The 18114-nt window shown below is 41.6% G+C and overlaps 1 protein-coding gene and 1 long non-coding RNA gene across 16 annotated transcripts in view; one reads left to right on the top strand and one right to left on the bottom strand.

Moving 5' to 3' along the window:
- The window catches only part of LOC138756645 (uncharacterized), a 33378-nt gene extending 28860 nt beyond the window's left edge, over positions 1–4518 (bottom strand). The window contains exons 1-2 of one of the 2 annotated variants that reach the window (XR_011353221.1): positions 4432–4518; positions 2373–2752 (exon numbers count right to left, since the gene is read on the bottom strand). This is a non-coding gene — a long non-coding RNA (uncharacterized lncRNA). The remainder of the gene's footprint in view (positions 1–2372; positions 2753–4431) is intronic. The other variant, XR_011353222.1, reaches the window with a different exon arrangement.
- rbfox3a (RNA binding fox-1 homolog 3a) overlaps positions 1–18114 on the top strand; it is a 644989-nt gene that overhangs the window by 329479 nt on the left and 297396 nt on the right. The gene's annotated exons all lie outside the window — the stretch shown is intronic.

Below are 18114 nucleotides of genomic sequence, written 5' to 3'. Positions count from 1 at the left end.
GCTTTAGTTGCCCATTCAGAGCCAGCTCTTCAGCGCTTGACGTCCTGTTTTGCGGAAACTGCCAAAATGTTTGGCCTGGAAGTCAACCTGAAGAAAACTGAGGTCCTCCATCAGCCAGCTCCCCACCATGACTACCAGCCCCCCCACATCTCCATCGGGCACACAAAACTCAAAACGGTCAACCAGTTTACCTATCTTGGCTGCACCATTTCATCAGATGCAAGGATCGACAATGAGATAGACAACAGACTCGCCAAGGCAAATAGCGCCTTTGGAAGACTACACAAAAGAGTCTGGAAAAACAACCAACTGAAAAACCTCACAAAGGTAAGTGTATACAGAGCCGTTGTCATACCCACACTCCTGTTCGGCTCCGAATCATGGGTCCTCTACCGGCATCACCTACGGCTCCTAGAACGCTTCCACCAGTGTTGTCTCTGCTCCATCCTCAACATTCATTGGAGCGCTTTCATCCCTAACGTCGAAGTACTCGAGATGGCAGAGGTCGACAGCATTGTGTCCACGCTGCTGAAGATCCAGCTGCGCTGGTTGGGTCATGTCTCCAGAATGGAGGACCATCGCCTTCCCAAGATCGTGTTATATGGCGAGCTCTCCACTGGCCACCGTGATAGAGGTGCACCAAAGAAGAGGTACAAGGACTGCCTAAAGAAATCTCTTGGTGCCTGCCACATTGACCACCGCCAGTGGGCTGATATCGCCTCAAACTGTGCATCTTGGCGCCTCACAGTTTGGCGGGCAGCAACCTCCTTTGAAGAAGACCGCAGAGCCCACCTCACTGACAAAAGGCAAAGGAGGAAAAACCCAACACCCAACCCCAACCCACCAATTTTCCCCTGCAACCGCTGCAACCGTGTCTGCCTGTCCCGCATCGGACTTGTCAGCCACAAACGAGCCTGCAGCTGACGTGGACATTTACCCCCTCCATAAATCTTCGTCCGCGAAGCCAAGCCAAAGAATAGTACATGAATTCAGAAGTGTGGTAAAGAACAATTAAAAGCACATATCAAACTAAAACCTTTTACATTTCCATTTATGAAACCATCAGAATGTATTAAACATTCAAAAGCCGATATAAAGCAAAGAAAATATGAGGCCATTTATATGTTTGTTGGTTTACATATAGTCAAATAAAATATTCCTGAATATTAAGTTGTCAGCGTGAGAGGTGAAGGCAGGGATCTGCATTCATATGATGATGGGTTTCTTCTCATACACATTGTAGAATGTACTTATCTGCCTAAATTTTAACTGTAAGGGTTCCATTATTGTCATATAAAACTACATTTAGAATGTTACATCATGAACTTCTTTAACTTTTGTCCACCGTAAGCCAGACAGAGAGTCACCACTTTGTCCAACAGTCTCCCCTCCAAGTACTGACCAGTCCTGAAAACAATCAAGTACTTGTAAAGAACATCTGTGATGGTAAACTAATTAAATTGAATTAAAAGGGGCAATAAATACACAAGGTGGATATAAACATTCATAAGGGGTTAGGAGCAGAAATAAGCTATTCAACCCATTGAGTCCGGCCTGCCATTTCATCATGAGCTGATCCATTTTCTCACTTAGCCCCTACCTGACCTTCTCTTTGTAACTTTTGATGCCCTGGCTAATCAAGAACTTATCAATCTCTGCCTTAAAATACATTCAATGATCTGGACTCTGTAATTGCCTGTGACCACAAGCTCCATAGAATTACCACCTTTTGGCTCAAGAAATGTAGACACAATCTCTACTCTAAGTGGATGCCCATCAATCCTGAAGTTCTGCCCCTTTGTCCAAGACTCTCTTAGAATGGAAAAGAACCATTTTACATCTACTCTGTCCACCCCTTTCAACATACAAAATGATTCAGTGAGATCCCCATCCCTCATTCTCCTAAATTCTAAAGACTGCAGGCCAAGGGCTGTCAAATGTTCCTCATATGATAACCCTTTTAATCCCTAAATCATCCTTTTGAATCTCCTCTGAACCCTCTCTAATGGCAGCGCATCATATTTTAAATGAAGACCCAAAAACTGCTCATATTACTCCGTGAGGTCTCACCAGTGCCTCATAAAGCCTCAACATCTGCTCTGATATTCTCTTCCTCTTGAAATGAACTCCAGCGTCACATTTGCCTTCTTCGCCATCAACTCGACCTGCAAGTTTATCTTCAGGCCGTCCTGCATAAGGTCTCCCAGGTCCCTTTGCATCTGGGAATTTTCATTTTTAGTCTGCCCACGTATTCCTTTGACCAAGGTGCATGATTGTGCACTTTCCAACATTGTATTTCATTTGCCACTACTCTGCCCAGTCTCCTTCTGGGGCCTCCCTGTTTCCTCAAAGCTACCTGCTCCTCCACTTACCTTTGTATCAACTTGGACACGAATCCTTTCGTTCCATAACCTATCATGGATGTACAACATAAAAAAGAAGCAGTCCTAATGATGATTATAATAAATGTAGTGCAAATAAAAAAGGGTTTGCAATAGTGCTGTCAGAGCAGACTATGTGTGGTTCACCAAGGGGAGGTTCAAGAGTTGTTGGAAAGAAAAATTTCTTGAACCTAAAGGTTTTGGTGTTTAGGCTTCTATCTGTATCTTCATCCTAATGGCAGCAAAGGCGGTTGTGATCAGGGTGGTGAAGGTCCTTTCTGATGTTGGCGGCCTTCTTGAGACAGCACCTCGTATGGATGGGAAGTCAGAGCATGTGATGGACTTGGCTATGTTTCCTACCTTCTGCATCCCTAGGAAAACCAAGTAAATCTCTGTCAGCAACAAGCACAGACTTTATGAAAATTTGCTACATGTAGTGATCAAAGTCCGTGTCATCCATTGAAAGGTTTGAAAGGATTTATTTTACAAAAGCTGAAATAGATTTGAAACTGTGCACCAGTACTGACCAAATTGTTTAAGCAAGGCTGTATGTATTACTGGCCTTTCTGGAAATTAGCGTCATAATTCTTTTAGACTCCAGCATGCTGTGATAATGACTCACAGAAATATGAGTGCAGAATGGACGTTCCTACTTACTGTTGTGGAATGGTTTGAATTTTCAATTGATGCTGTCATCTTTTCAAATTCACAAGTTACAGTTATAATGACACAATATACTTGTTAGGTCTTCCTAAAAGGGTGATGCCAACTTTCATGTGTGCGTGTGTGCGCACATGTGTGTAGTTGTGTGTGCCTACAGCTGTGTGTATGTCTTACTGCCTTCTTCATTTTTCCTTTTGTGCATTGGTGGTGATTTTCTTTGCCACACTTGGCCGAAGCTCAACATTGGTAAGACACAGATACCATATATAACCATATAACAATTACACTACGGAAACAGACCATCTCGGCCCCTCTCGTCCACACTGATTTAAGTGATCTCCTCTAGTCCCACCTACTTGCTCCCTGTCCATAACCTTCCAATCCCCTCACATCCATGCACTGATCTAACCTTCTCTTAAATGACAAAATTGACCCTGTTGCAACCATTTCTTCCGGAAGGTCATTCCTCTCAGCCACCACTCTCTGAGTGATGAAGCTTCCTCTCATGTTACTTCTAAACTTGCCCCCTAACCCTCAACTCATGACCCCTCATTCCAATCTCACCTACCCTCAAGGGGAAAAGCATATTCACATCTACTCAATGCCTTGAACAGTCTCAACATCATCTCCCAGCTCTTATATTCTATCCTTTGATTTATAAAGGCGAGCATACCCAAGGCCTTCTTTACCACCCTATCTACATGAGAATCCACTTTCAAAGAATGATGAACTATTCCAAGATCTCTTTGTTCCTCTGTATTCCTCAATGCCCTCTCCTTCACTGCATGTGTCCCGTTTTGATTATTCCTCCCAAAGTGAAGCACTCACACTTATCGATATTAAACTCGACATTAAAGATCTGCCATCTTTCAGCCCCACTCTTTGAAGCAGTCCAAATCCTTCTGCAGTCCCTGAAAACCATCCTCAATATCCATAACTCCCCCTATTTTTGTATCGTCCACATATTTACAAACCCAATTTACCACTCCATCATCCAAATCATTAATGTAGATGACAAACCACAAGGGACCCAACACCGAGCCCTGAGGCACACCGGCCTCCATCCTGTCTCACAGTTATCCACCATGACTCTCTGGCATCTACCTTCTAGCCACCGTTGAACCCATCTCACTATCTCAACATTAATACCTAGCACCTGAACCTTCCTTACCAACCTTCCACGTGGAACCTTATTGAAAACCTTACTGAAATCCACATAGACAACATCTACTGCTCTACCCTTATCAACCTTCCTAGTCAACAAGATTTGTCAAACATGACCTTCCCCACACAAACCCATGTTGGGTGTCCCTGATCAGTCCCTGCCCCTCTAGATACTGATACATATTATCTCAGAGAATACTTTCCATTAGTTTCCATTAGATACCTGCCAGAACATTTGATTCAGTCCGCTGTGAGACCCAGAAGCAAGATGTGAGGTAGATTTGGAACAAGGGAGGAAGCCATTTGCCAGAGAACAGCCTTTGATAAAGAATGACATTCCCTGGGAACTTCAGAGGTCAAAGCACATCCTGGAGTAAACAATTACTGCAAGTAAATCTATAATGTTATATTGGCTTTCGAGATCTGGGATGGATGATTCATTGTTGGCAGAATTCCTCGTCCTCCCACAGTGCTCATTGTTTATTCAGTAACTCTAATTAAATCAGAGAGCATGGGAACGACACATTAGGTAGGTGTTCCTCCTGGGTTGAGTAGGTGAATTTATGGGCTCGATTGCTTTTAAAGTTACCTCCACAACTGCCTTGTAGTCTTTCTAGCTCTCTGTGGTCATACATCTCCCAATGATCTCGAACTCATATTGTTAGAAAGCTCTAACACTGTTTTTGAATGTCTGATGATCTGACATGTTTGAAACACATTAAAAATTTAGAAAGACATGAAATGCACTTGCCAGTGTAGAATCCAGTGGGACAGAAGTTATAGCCAGGCTCAATTTTAAAGGCCTAATATTGGCAAAAACAATTACGTTTTCCACATCATAACATCGCAGTACTTCTATTTAACGACTGAAGATCATCCTGCAGGACATATATCTAGAAAAGGCTGGTCATATTTCGCACTGAAGATCATCCTCCTGTTCCAGGTCAGGTGCAATCTTCATGGAGGTATATTGAATGCAGTGTTCAGGCAGTTCTGGTCCTCTCAGGTAAGGAGAGGAAGGAAGTACTGCCTTTGGAAGTGGCCCAGAGGAGGTTCACCAGGTTGATTCCAGAGATGAGGGGGTTAGCCTATGAGGAGAGATTAATTAATCTAGGCCTGTGCTCACTTGAATTTAGAAGGATGAGGCGATATTATAGAAATGTATACAATTATAAACGACATAGATAAGATTGAGGTAGGTAAGTTGTTCCCATTGGTGGGAGAGATTAGAACTGGGGAACATAGCCTCAAGATTCAGGGTAGTAGATTTAGAATGAAAATGAGGAGGATTGGCTTTTCTCAGAGGGTGGGGAATCTGGAATTTGTAATACCACAGCTGACAAAAAAAAAAGAAGACCCTCACTTGTTTCTTTAAGCACAACACGAAGTCGGCTTTATTTTATTCTTCATCCTCCCAAACACCACCCAACTCCTCTGACCTTCACATTGACTCACCACCACATGGGTGATCCTGACGCTCTTGCTCTCCTCCTCCTGCATTGGAGATTCATCACCCACATACTGACCCGTGCATGCGCTGTATTTCTCTCGCACATCGCATTGCTTACATTATCAGCGGCAGCTGGCCCCACTCCCAACCAAAGGAGAGTACGCAACTGGGAGTGCCCCCCACACCCCCTCCCTATCCATTTTAAATTAGAAAGTATTGTGAACTCACAGTCGGAAATTCGCTGCCCATTGAAGCAGTAGAGGCTACCTCAGTGAATATATTTAAGACGTTTGGATAGATTTTTACATTGTAGGAGAATGAAGGGATATGAGGAAAAGGCAAGTAGGTGGAGACGAGCCCATCATCAGATCTCATTGACAGGCAGAACAGGCTCGACGGCCAACTCCTGCTCCTATTTCTCTTGTGTTCTTGAGGAAGGAAATTGACTGATAATGGGAGAAGAGCAAAAGTCTCACGATGTGCAACCTTCACTGATCAGTATCCCCCAAGTCAACAGAAGCTCAGAAAATCCTTGGCAACTCTTAAGATGCAAGAATGTAGCAGGCAGCTAGGCAGAATACTTGTAAAACAGTCCAATTATCTCTCCTTGGCATTTGAGACTGAGATCAGAACAGCAAACGGTGGGCATTTAGATCAAATGGAGACCAACCTCTTCGGGTCTTCTCTTTATCTCTTCCTTTCCACAATCAAATATAATAGAATTCAATGTTTTTATTTACTTCAAAGTCTGGTACATCTCTTGGTCCATATGTATCAGATTCGCAGATTGTGAACCCATTCTGTAATATTCTGCAACACTGCTTTCATGAATGTTATTTGATAAAGTAAATGACAATGCAATCCTTTACAGGTACAAATAGCCTTCTCATTTTTTCTTCTATATACATATATATATATATATATATATATATTATCCAAGGGGTGATTTTTTGCCGCAAAGTCAATGCATCGCTGGAGCTTTTCATGGTCCGTAATGCAGAATTGGACCATGTACCTACAGGCCAATGTAGAGCTTATCAAAACCGTGATTTTATCCAGTTGTAATTACAATTCCACATATTATGAGGAAATGGTTAGATAGCAGAAAACTACGGTGTTAATTTATCTTCCAATGAATAATATTTGTTGCTGAAGAATTACAATGTGTCCTTTCCACAAGATGATGGCATTATGATATCTGAGGGGAAAATGCTTTCGAGTAAATGACTTAAGTCAACACATTATCTGGCCTTCTCTTCGCAGTAATAATCAATGAAACCAAATATTTTTTACACAATACTGCAGTGGGCAAAAGGAGTGAGGCAGTTTTATTCAAACTTTTCACTCTTAATTCATCAACTACAATTTAGTTTATGTTTTTATTTACTTAGTTGTATCTTCCCCACCCTGTACTTTACTAATAATGCAGGGGCTGCTCAACAAAGCCAAAGAATTTGATGGGGATGTAACATTTATCCAGAAAACATGCTTGAGATTTCTTTTTCCTTTGTCTACCTGGTAACCGCTGGCATGGCTAAACTTGGAATAGAGTCTATGTGATGGGACTCTGGTGTCTGGCTTGTGAATGATGTGGCCTGCCCAATAACAATACTCCCAGCATTATTCTCCTTGGTTACAAAGGACAATAATACTGAGAATAGTAACTCTAAGGAGGACACTGACATTGGTTCACTCATGCTGCTGAAGGATTTGATTGGTTCAATCATCCTGCTGAAGGATTTCATTGGTTCACTCATCCTGCTGGAGGATTTGATTGGTTCACTCATCTTGCTGGAGGATTTCATTGGTTCACTCATCCATATAACCATATAACCACTTACAGCACAGAACAGGCCAGTTCGGCCCTACTAGTCCATGCCGTAGCAAATCCCCACCCTCCTAGTCCCACTGACCAGCACCCGGCCCATTCCCCTCTAGTCTCCTTCTATCCATGTTACGATCCAGTCTTTCCTTAAATGTAACCAATGATCCCGCCTCGACCACGTCTGCCAGAAGCTCATTCCACATCCCCACCACCCTCTGCATAAAGAAATTTCCCCTCATGTTCCCCTTATAATTTTCCCCCTTCAATCTTAAATCTCCCCCTTTCTTAATTGAAAAAGCCTATCCACATTTACTCTGTCTGTCCCTTTTAAAATCTTAAACACCTCTATCAAGTCCCCTCTCAATCTTCTACGCTCCAGAGAAAAAAGCCCCAGTCTGCACAACCTTTCCCTGTAACTCCTGCTGAAGGATTTGATTGGTTCACTCATCCTGCTGGAGGATTTGATTGGTTCACTCATGCTGCTGGAGGACTTGGAGAAATCTCTCTAGGTCTTGGAATAACTGCTGTAGGTAGTCCAATGGCTCTGAACCATACATGAGGATAGAAATCTTTGCCGATCTGTAGACCATAATCTTGCAGACTTAAGGTAAGATCTGAAAACATTTTCCTCACACAGCCAAAGGCTATGCTGGCATACTGGAGGTGATGGTGAATTTTATCATCAATATCTGCTTTTATTGAGTTCCACCTGAGATATAAAAAATGGACCTCATCACAGACTTTTGTTGTTAGAGCATGGTGTTGCACAGTTTGGCAGATTGACGAAGTGTTATGCTGATGTTAAGTGCAAAGGAGGGGCAGGCAGGAGGATCTGTGGCCACAAGTGGGACATTAAAATGATGTGTTGCCTCCCAGGTGTCAGCCTATTCTGTCGGTTACTACTGTGATTACATTGGTCATTACTCATTCACTAAAGTCCAATGACTGAGCTTAGAGTGACCCTGGTTCTGAAGTAATTAGGATGAGACTTGCAGGATTAACTCCACTCTAAACAGAAGTTGGATGAAGCAAGGCGTAGCCTTGCAGTAAGGCAAATGAAGGAAGTTGTAGGGACCATGACGCAGCTGTGAGTTGACACCAGTCTGCACTAGGATTGGACTGGCTCAGGACCTTTCAGATGAAGTCACAGCTTGCACGTCATCATGAAAATGACAGAGCAGGAGGTGAATTTCTGCCAGCAGGCAAATTGGACAAGGGTGCTCCACCACAGTCTCTTTCGAACTCAGAAATGGCCTTATATACTGGTGGATGCTTTCCCCTGCATTTCTCAAAATCAATGTTGATGGTCTCACAGCCCCCACCATGCCAACTCTTCTCACAAACAACCTGAATACTACCAGTCAACAAGAACTCGGACTGCCCTGTAGTCCACCACAATTTGCACATGGGAGAGTTGCACTCTTTACCTGAAAACACCAGATGCAGTTTGATGAAAGTGACTGAGAGATCTAGAAGAAAACTGACTGGGAACATGAGGTGTTCTTTCATTTAGATGCTTCCCCAGGTCTACATGAAGTTCAAATCCAACAAAAATAAGCTGCGACGTAATGAACAATTATAGTGTGCGGAAGGTGGAAGGGCATCCAGCCGGGTTTCATTTCACAAAGTGACTTTTGTTCTTCACGTTCACCATGATTATATATCTAACCTTTAGGAACCTCAACCTATGTTCAAGTTCAAGTCAGATAGATCAGCTAGTTGAATGGGGTCACAACCACAACTATGAATTGAATGTTAAGAAAACTAAGGAGCTGATTGTAGACCTCCGGAGGAGAAAATCAGGAAATCCCGAACCAGTCCTCACCAAGGGGTCAGCAGTGGAGAGGGAATGAAGCCATATTCCTGAGTGTAAACATCTCTGAAGACCCATCTTGGGTCCATCACGTCAATGCAATAATGAAGAAGGCACATCAGCGGCTGTACTTCATGAGGAGTTTGAGGAGATTGGGTATGTCACCGATGACTTTTGCAGAGTTCTACAGACCATTCTGACTGGTTGCACCACTTTCAGGTATGGAGGTGCCAATGCACAGGACAGGGACACTACAGAGGGTTGTGAACTTGGCCAAATCCATCATGAGCATTAGCCTTCTCTCCATTGATGATATCCTTAAGGGGCGGTGCCTCAAGAAAATACCCTCTATCATCAAAGATCCTCACCACCCAGGCCATGCCTTTTTCTCACTGCTACCATCAGGAAGGAGGTACAGGAGCCTGAAGGCACATACTCAACATTATAAAAACACCTTCTTCCCCTCCGCCATCAGATCTCTGAACCAACAATGAACCTCACATTTTCTCATTTTTGTATAACTTGTTCATTTTTTTAAAATCATACTTATGCAGTTGTAATTTTATAGTAATTTTTGAACCTTGTTCTACACAATACTGCCATCACTAAACAAAAAATATCATGTAACATGTTCATGACAGTAAACCTGATTCTGGTTCTGAACAAGTATACCAGTTTGGATACTGTTGAAGAGGGGTTGACTTTTCAGGGACAGCGACAGGTTAGTAAAGCTCTGCAGGGAAGGTTGGAGTCAGGGAGAGCCTTAGTGATTGGTGACTCCGTAGTTGGAGATAGAGGGGCAGGCAGGAGGATCTGTGGCCACAAGTGGGACATTAAAATGATGTGTTGCCTCCCAGATGTCAGGCTAAAGTCAAGTTGAGTCAAGTATATTTTCAGCTGATTGCACAAGGACAAAACAGTGTTCTCTAGTCCACGATGCAAAACATGCAAATGCACAACCAGACATAACACACACAAATAAACAATTCATATGCAAGACAAGTACTGTATTCATATACAGGTACCCTCCACCTTAACATAACATAACAATTACAGCACGGAAACAGGCCATTAGGCCCTTCTAGTCCGCACCGAACCCAACACCCCTTTCTAGTCCCACCTCCCTGCACAATGCCCATAACCCTCCATCTTCTTCTCATCCATAGACCTGTCCAACCTTTTCTTAAATAATACAATTGACTCCGCCGCCACTATTTCTCCCGGAAGCTCATTCCACACGGCTACCACTCTCTGAGTCAAGAAGTTCCCCCTCATGTTACCTTTAAACCTCTGCCCCTTAATTCTTAACTCATGTCCTCTTGTTTTAATCTTTCCTCCTCTTAACGGAAATAGTCTATCCACATCCACTCTGTCTATCCCTTTCATAATCTTAAATACTTCTATCAAATCCCCTCTCAACCTTCTATGCTCCAAAGAAAAAAGACCTAATCTGTCCAATCTCTCCCTATACTCTAGATGCTTAAACCCAGGTAACATTCTGGTCAACCTTCTCTGCACTCTCTCCACTCTGTTTATATCCTTCCTATAATTAGGCGACCAGAACTGCACACAGAACTCCAAATGAGGCCGCACCAGCGTCTTATACAATCTCAACATCACCTCCCAACTCCTATATTCCATGCAATGATTGATAATGAAGAAGGCACATCAGCGGCTGTACTTCATGAGGAGTAGATCTTACAACCGTAATTGGGACCAAAATCTCAAAATGGATGCAAGTCGGGCTTGATGCAAGTCGGAATTTCGTCCATTCACATGGAGTACATAAGAATTAAAACAAACTTTTTAATCAAAATTTTCATTATCTGAACTTTCCTTGTTAGTTGGCATCATTTTCATCATCTGAACTTGTTAGATGGTGTCCCAGGGTCCGTAGGCTGGGCGCGGCCATCTTGATTCCTGTGCGCATGCACGAGTCTTTGGTTGCCCATGGGCGGTGGGTTCACGTATTGGTGGCACATGCGTAAGAATTAAGCACCCTAACGATATTGAATTTGTGCCCTTAACTCTCGCGCATGCAGCTAACAAGGTAAGTATGCACATTTTGGCACTTACCTGCCCTGTATTATCCCTGTTATAGCTTGTCAAATCCAACATAAACAGCGTAAATTTTATATTTTTATTAAATTTGGCGGTGTGTGCAGATGGACGAAAGTCACATAGGTCGCAAGTCAAGGAGTACCTCTCTACACATAAATAAATAAATATTCATTTGTGAATATGAGAGTATGGGAGGGTCAGTGTGAGCAGATCCTTTGGTCGTTCAGCATTCTCTCTGCCCGTTGGAAGAAGCTGTTCCTCAGCCTGGTGGTGCTGGCTCTGATCCTCCAGTATCTCTTCACCAACGGGAGCAGCTGGAAGATGCTGTGTGCACGGGGGAAGGGGTCCTCAATGATTTTGTGCACCCACTTCAGACAACAATAAAGGATTTGTCTGAACAGTTGAAGAATGCTCTCAAGGGGAAAGCGAGCAGACTTAGTCACAGGAAAAAAGATGAGGTCCTACAGAGTGAATTCAGGGAATTTGAAAAGAAATTAAAAAGGAGGGCTCAAGGGTAGTCATCACTGAATTACTCCCAGTATAAGACATTTAATGAGGTGGAGCAGAAACATGGGCTAGATGAACATATGGTTGAGGATCTGATGCAGGGGACAAGGCTTCAGGATCTTGAATCACTGGAATTTCTTCTGGAGCAGAGGTCACCTGTACAAGATGGACAAGTTGCACCTGAACTGGAGGGGGCCAATGTTCTGACAGCCAGATTTGGTTTAAAGTAGGTGACCGAGGGGGTGATGCCCAGTGCTGGGGCAAGACAGATGAGAAGTTAAGCCTAATACTGTCCACAAAGGGTGCAGGTTTACTTTACAGAACAGACAGGATCAGAACAAAGAGAGAAATCCTACCTGTGGTTTAAACTGCTTTTGTTTCAATGCAAGAGGCCCAGCTGGGGAGGAAGACAAACGCAGGCCATGAGATGGCTCAGGAGACTGGAATATCACAACCATAACACAGACATGCCTTAGGTACACAGAAAAAGGCATGACAATCTGGAGTAAATCCTGCATGTTTACGTCACCCACAACAGATTCAAAGCAAGCCCAGCAACCTGTTTAATACCCCTTTGGATTAAATTTCATAGACTACTCTGCGCAGGAGTTTATAGATCAATAGCTTTTTGGAATCAAGAAATATGAAATACGAGGCTGTACAGGAAGATGCTGAGGCAGGCAATCAGTCGTGATGGCAGTGAATGTTGGGGCAACTGGAAGGAGCTGAATGGCCTCCTCAACATTCTGTATCTTATGCCTTCACTAAGTCCAGTAGCGTGTGATGAATCTGGTCGTTCCTCCATTGTTACTTGATGCATGAAATAGTCCATCATCTTGCTCTTCTGTATTTAGTTTTATATAATGGAGCAAGTTAAATATTGTTTCTTATGCCTTTCAGTGAATGTGATCAATAATGGAAGGAGAAATTATGTGTTCACGACATTTCTTGGCTTTCTGTTTTAAAGTAATTTCATCATACTTGTAATGAGACTAGATGCTATTCAATTTAAAAATAATGCCATAGCTCAATATATTATTTAGTGCTAAACTTTTTTAGCTGTTAGCTAACCAAGAAATTTCCCATTCTGCATCAATAAGATGCTGCAGAAAACAGTTACTCGGGCTTGTTTAGCAAAAAGGAAAGAAGTAGTTATTTGCTGGCATTAGGAACAATTTACAATGGCTATGTCATATAGATCTTATATCAGAATTCAATGAGCTGGGAGAACAATGAAGCCAAGCTGGCTTAAGATTTACTCAAAAATAGCTCAAGACAAGGACTTGCAGCATAAAACATGAAGCAGAAGATAGTCTCAAAAAAAATGGTGCAGTGTGAGTGATTTCTGAAGCCCTCGGACACTTCAGCTGCCCCACACATCAAGATCTTGATTGGTACCTATGTAGGACCTTCAAAATAACTACATGTGTACACATGAGGAAAAGAGAAACTGTGGAGGCTGAGGTGTGTAGAAATCACTCTGGAATTTTCTGGCAGTATATCGAGTTAACCAGCGAGTACCATGGTTGTCTCATGCTATGAAAAGATACGACAGGGGTTGGATGAATCAAAAGAGTTGAAAGGGTGCAGGTCAGATTGTGACCAAACAACAACTGCCAAGGGAAAGAAGAGTGAACAGCTGGTCTGTTAAAAACTGCCTGCAGAAGAAGGTGGTCTGAAATATTAGAAAAAAAGAGAGGTATTTAGAAGAAGCAGTAGTACTCTGGAAATGAGGGGGGGGAAGAAAAAAAAAGTGGGATACTAAAGAGAAAGATTTGCAGGGCTTGAAGCTGGACGTGGATCCTTCAGCAATAGTATTGACTGAGTGGGATAAACATAAATTCCACTAATGTGAAGAAATGGGAAAAGGCTGCGATGATGACCTGTCACCACAGGGATAACCTCTTCTCCCTGCTCCATTCAGGCAGAAGCTTTCAAATGCATGAAGTGCTGCATCTCGAGGTTGAAGTACAATTTTTTTTTAATGGGAGTCAGGCTTAGAGACAACAATTGATGAACAATTCTGGTCAGATCTATGTCAGGGAAGTTTGTTGGTTACTATCAATGCCAGGTATAGATTGGTCCATTATAATTTTCTCCATCAATGGTACCTCACTCCACAGAAATTACACCAATAGATACCTGAATTATCAGAGATGTCTTTGAGATGAGGTGTGGAAGTTGGTTCCTTTTTACATTCTACCTGGCTTTGCACGAAGGTGAGGCCCTTCTGATATGACCACTGTGACACCCTAACCAAAATCATTCTGGGGAATGTTGCCATGGTTGGTAGATCACTAGTTAATTCTCTAATTAAATTCATAGAAATTGCCTTATGTGTGGCCAGGAAATGCACAGCAGTAACATGGAAGTTTGACTCCCATCCACTCATGGATAGATAGTTTTCAGAGATGAATAGCTGCATCCCATTTGAAAAGGTCACAAACAATCTCAGGAGGGGATAGAACACCTTCCTAAAAATCTGGCAGCCTTATTTAGACATACAAGTACCTCACTGACGTCAATATAGGGTTATGATCGCTACTGGCTAGCCAGTAGACCTCTGTAAAGATTTTAGCGCTGTGGGATGATTGTGTCTCCATATGTTTTAATGTGTGCACTGACAATGGGATTTTTTTTGTGTTTCATTTTCTTCGATCTTTCTCTGTTTAATAGGACATATTGAGGGTAGGGGGTGGAGGCAGGGGTTTTGTATTTGGTATAATTGTTGATTATTAGATATATTTTAAATGATAAACAAAATATTTTTAAAAAGAGCAGTTTTTATCTGACAGCTATCAGGATCTTGAACCTCCCTGTACCATCTATCCCCTAACCATCAACTATTTAGGGGTCACCAAAGGATCCATCTGCCCCTCGGAAACGTCCCTATTCTTTCTTGCTCTAACTGCAACTGTGAATATTTAGTTACATATCATTTTAATTTGATTTTCTCTTTTTCTGTCTTGGCAGATTGTAGCAAGTTATTTTTTTCTATTGTCATCTCACGTACGTTTAAAGGTAGCAAGTAAGAATTTTGGTGCCTCTATACATTGTACTGCAGATTCAACAATAAACTCACCTTGATATTGATACTGATTTGTTTCTGTATGTAGGTCAATATTTGCGACGACCCCCAGGAAATTAAAGTCAAACATACATCACCAGAAAGTTTCCATACATTGGATGATCTTGATGGGGTTATTTTGAATGACAATGAGTTGGATCATACTTGATCTGCCTCTGCTTTATGTTTCCACCCTGGACCCTCCCATTCATGTGGCTCCGATTCCTGGCATCCCCCACTAATCTCTAATAAACCAACAGGTCCATTTAAGGTGGAGCACAATGATCCCAGAAAGTGAAAGGCAAGACAGCAACTAGATCTTAGGTAATTGAATAAAAACAATTGTTTTTTTTTGTTTGCGATTCCTTACATCTGGGAGTGTTTGATTCATGTGTGATGCATCCTGAGCACATCCCTTGTGAATTGTCTTTCATCTAAAAGTCTCTGTTAATCAGGGAAACTTAACAAATGTTTAAATAGATTTAAATAATTAGACCATTAAACTTTTCAAGAGAAAATTTATTTAAAAACATTAAATTTATATAAATTTTTTGAAAGAGTAAAAAAAATCACTTACCTTCACTTATCTTTTCCCTCCAGATCAACAAGCCCTTCCAATTAAGTATACGCTGCTTCTCAGCTCAGCAGAATTGAGCTCGGTCCTCAGGCTGTGTTGATCCAAGCAGGAGTTGGAACTAGATGTACAGGTTCTCTTCTCCTGTGCCTTTCTAACTTCTGAGTGGAAGTCAGAAATGGGCTGGCCCTCAAAGTGGATCTGACAAACAGTTCTCTTCTGAATCACAAGAGAAAGACAAGTTATTTTTGGTTAAACGTTTTCAGGATTTCCAGGACTGATGGGCTTGAGTTATGAGAGGTTGGACAACTTGGGACTGCTCTCATTGGGCCAAAAGAGAACTTGTAAAAGTTTATATCATCATCAGGGGCATAATTAAGGTGGATGTTCACAGTTTTATTTTTTTCCCCAGGATAGGGGACTCTAAACTAGAGGATATGGACTTATGTTGGGAGAGGAAAGACCCAAGGGGAGCGACTTTCTCATTCAAAGTGTGGTGGGTATATGGAACAATGAATGAACCAAGGTCCCTGAGAAAGTGGTAGAGATGGGTACCATTACAACATTCAAAAGATATTTGGACATGTTTATGGTTAGCAAAGGAATAGAGGGATAAGGGCCAAATGCAGGCAAGTAGGACTTGCGGATGAAGGCAGGATTGAATGAGTTTGAGTTAACTACATCTTTCTCAATTTCACTCTTGCCCATGTTTTATAATTCATATGCACCCATCCATATTGACTTTCACATGTTACTGAAGGGTGTGTGTGTGTGTGTGTGTGTGTGTGTGTGTGTGTGTGTGTGTATTTAATATATATATTTATACATACATACACACTGTTCCTTAATGAAGGGCTCAGGCACGGAATGTTAGTTTCACCCTTTACTTCCTATAGAAGTTGCCTGACCTGCTGAGTTTCTCCAGCACTTTTATGTATCAAATCAAATTTGTTCCGACACTACTTCTTCATATCCACAGCACTTAATGTCTACTATTGCCTGTAAAGTGGGATTGGTTTGACTTAAGTTTACAAATCCAACTTAAAGCCAAAGTGTCCTCACAGTGATCACTGAAACACCCCATCTGACAGCAGATGAAGAGAAAGTCTAACTCTAAGAAGTAGCTGTTACTGCCACAAATGTAGTGTGCAATTCAGTACTCACCACACTGGATAGTTTTCCTCTGTCGACTTCAAATCACATCCTCATTACTGGCAGAAGAGTTGTTCAGGCAGGATGTTATCTTTCTGAAACCAAATTAGCTGGAGCTTGTTAGTTTATAATCAAATTGATAATCCTTTTATTTACTCTTGTTAATTGATTCAATTACTTTTCATAACTTGATAAAAGTTAATGTATTAGCAATTGTCATCTACTTTGAAAAATGGAAATTACTTCCCTGTTTTTCATCTTCTGGAACTCCACTGTTGTTACCTCCTGTTGGATCATCAATGCATTAGTGGCCATTTCTTTTTCTATTTCTTCGCTCTAGGATAAATACCATATTCCAGTCAATATATTTCACATTCAAGCGCTTTTAGCTCCCTTGAATTTTCACTCATCCTCCCTTTAAAAAGGTTATTGTTAAGTTTGGGGCAGTTTTATATTTGACATCCAGTGGAAGTTCTCTGGTATTTTAATATTTTCCTGTGTTTATTTAAGACCCTTTTGGTTTATACCTTCGATTAAAGATTATTTTAGCAGCTGCTGTCGTGCCCTGCTCATGACTCTATATCTGCATCTTTTTCACTGCAGGATCTATGCAAATTATTTCTGTTCCTCTTTTCACCTGAATTATTTTTAAGGAAATTTAAGTCACAATTTGTTCACTACCCTTGTCCTGGACTGGGTGCATTTTTTTTCTGTGAGTTCAATTTTTTTTTTCTCTGAGTTCAAACCCTTTCGGTTTGCTTTCAAAGGGCTTTACTGAAGTGCATGAACAAAACCCCACTCCCCACCACCCTGGACAAATTGTTTGAGCTTTCCCTTCATTTCCTTAGCAATTGGCAATACTGTTCACCTGGCTTCTTATTCCAGATATTTTCAAGCTGAATTGAAATTGGTCATTCTGTGGTCAACATTTCCCAAGTCTACAAAATAATCACTGGATACGTTTTCTGATTTGTTTTTTAAAAAATCTGAGTCATTCATTACTAATTGCTTTGAAATCACCAATGTGAAATAAGGCTTGATATGTACTTGGAATTCAAGCTATTTGGGCAAATTCAACTCAGAGTTCATTAATGGTGTCTTAGGAAGATCTTTGGCTGCCACAATGTTTGAACTTCCTGTTAACATGCAGCAAATGATAAAAGTAGATTGATATGAGACCACATAGTTGAACAAAAGACCAATAACATGATGAAGAGCTGTGAACTGCTCTCCACTGGGTGGTCTCATCCAATATGTAATATCAGCATAAAGGACGTGTAAAGGGCCAAGTTAAATTCAGCCTGATGGAAGGGTTCTTGGGACCAATCTAAAATAACAAATTACTAAGGGGCTAAAACATTATTTAACAGTGTCAAAGGAAGTGAAGATAATAAATGAGAGACACGCTTTACTAAAGCTGAAAAGAAAATGGGGTTAAGATTATTGCTTGCAAATTT

The sequence above is a fragment of the Narcine bancroftii genome, chromosome 3, assembly GCF_036971445.1.
Source record: "Narcine bancroftii isolate sNarBan1 chromosome 3, sNarBan1.hap1, whole genome shotgun sequence".
Lineage (NCBI taxonomy): Eukaryota > Metazoa > Chordata > Chondrichthyes > Torpediniformes > Narcinidae > Narcine > Narcine bancroftii.
This window is presented reverse-complemented; position numbering and strand designations above follow the sequence as displayed.